Genomic DNA, 2,141 nt, shown 5'->3' with positions numbered 1-2,141 from the left:
ACCCATTCTGCAAACATAATTTGTTCCCCCTTTTGGGTTAAAAAAAAAATATCATTCCAAAGAGGAAAGCGTTTTATACCATTTTAAGCAAGCAGACACATATTTGTGTATTCACTTGCAAATCCGCATACATGTCCACACACGTCCAAAACGCAGTAAAAAAAAAAAAGTCATGTCAAGGGCCTTCTCCACGCTCAGTACATGTATCCTTATGTGAGTGAATATACATAAGAGTACACAAATGTACATATGCACAAGTGTGTAGTTTTTTTTTTTTTTTTTTTTTTGTCCATCTCCCACCCACGGAATTGACACATCAAGCGCGCTTTTGCAATCTTGTTTGTACATACATTGAAAAAAAAAAAAAAAGGAAAAACATCGGAAGGTGGAAGGCACCACTCCCCCTATTTTGTATACACTCCGTCTGTGTAGAAGCAACACGTAAGGAAGGAAAAAACTGAAGGAGAAGTATTCAAACCCGTACACAACAACCAGGTAATGTGCAAGCGCTGCTCAAACACAACGATGATGTTTCGTCCCAACTCGTTTCCCGTGTTGCCCCAATGTACACTCCCATTTTTTTAACAACCCTTGATGTGACCTGACCAGCTTGAGCAAACTCTGTCGAACTGGTCGGGTCAAGGTGAACTGAACGGGGATCCTCACTCGCATCCTCACTCGCATCCTCACTTGCATCCTCACTTGCATCCTCACTTGCATCCCCCCACGAGTGTATACCGTCCTCGCTGCCCAATCATGTTGTCCCCCAAATTGTGCACTACAAAAATACTTCCGTGTTGTGACCTTTGTCCCACTCCAACTTTCCCCCCCCCCCCCCCCTGAGAGAACAGCACATCACGAACGAGATAAAGAAGACCACCTTTGGGTCTCTTCCGTCGTAAGGTGCGATAAAGTTATCCTTGAAGTGTGCTTAGTGGTAGTAACCCCCACGGCGTAACCATCATATGAATGCCTTTCGATTTGCAAAAAAGTTCGCGCAAAATGAGAAAAGATCATTTAGGACGGCTGCGTAGTGGTTATTTTACTCAGTGCGCGCGCGGAAGGCAACCCCCGCTCGCCATTATGTACTCTCTTCATGTTACATAAGGGAAAAAGCAAAAAAAAGCGAAAACAAAAAAAAGAGAGTTAGAGGGGGAGTACCGTCAATATTTATGTATTATACATAGTGAGATATGCTTACCGCCAAATATTGATGCGTGTTCCTCCTCACGGGGTGGAGTGGAAGGAATGCAGCATAGTGCGATGACGCGTGCCCCACCAATAACAAGTGGGCGCACAAGTACATACATATATAATACCCAATTTGGTGAAAACAAATCGATGAGGACGTTTCGCCAGAGCGCTCGTGAAGTAGTTGTTGACCACACGGAGGGGAAAACAAACTCATATTTGCATATGCGTAAAATTAAGTCCCGTTTATGCGTGCATACCACTTAGTCCCATTTGTTCCTACATATGTCGCTTTGCCTTAGCGGGGCACAACGGGGTTCTCTCTCCTGTTGAGCCCCCCCCCTTTTCTGCTCTTTTTACGCGAGGATGGCTACTTGCATAAGGGGCGCCAACACTTATGCGCTTTCCCCACAGCATGAGGCTTACGCAATATGCTGACATTCTTTTGGGCCCACATGTGTTGTGCCATCACGCTGTAGCCCCCCCGAACCCGACCCGACAGTGCCTGCAGCGCCGAAGCGACATGAGCGGTGTTTCGTTTTAAGGCCTGCCACGAATGTGATGTGCTATTTTGACTCGTGCCGTACATATTATATATACGCGAATGTATATGTGCGTATATATTATGTATACACGTAAGGTTATGTACGTATGGATGTAGATATAATGTATATATATATTATGTATACATGTAGGTCGTACGTATGTATACATACGTATGCATTTGCACATACATGCGCGTTCTTGTAAGCACGTCATTATACGCAAGCCCAGTGGAATCTTTTTTTTTTTTTTTTTTTTTTTTTTTTTTTTTGCCTACCCCTGCATGTAAAAATAATAAACCATTTCTTCTGTTTTGTCACTCCATAAGCTGCAATATATGAACGTTAATTTTCGCACCGTGTTGTAGCTTGGTACTTTCCCCCATTTGCTTCTTCACTTTTTGTGTT

Source organism: Plasmodium cynomolgi, chromosome 7 (genome assembly GCF_000321355.1).
Source record: "Plasmodium cynomolgi strain B DNA, chromosome 7, whole genome shotgun sequence".
Taxonomy (NCBI): Eukaryota; Apicomplexa; class Aconoidasida; order Haemosporida; family Plasmodiidae; genus Plasmodium; species Plasmodium cynomolgi.
The sequence above is the reverse complement of the archived record's forward strand: the minus strand, read 5'-3'. Positions refer to the sequence as shown.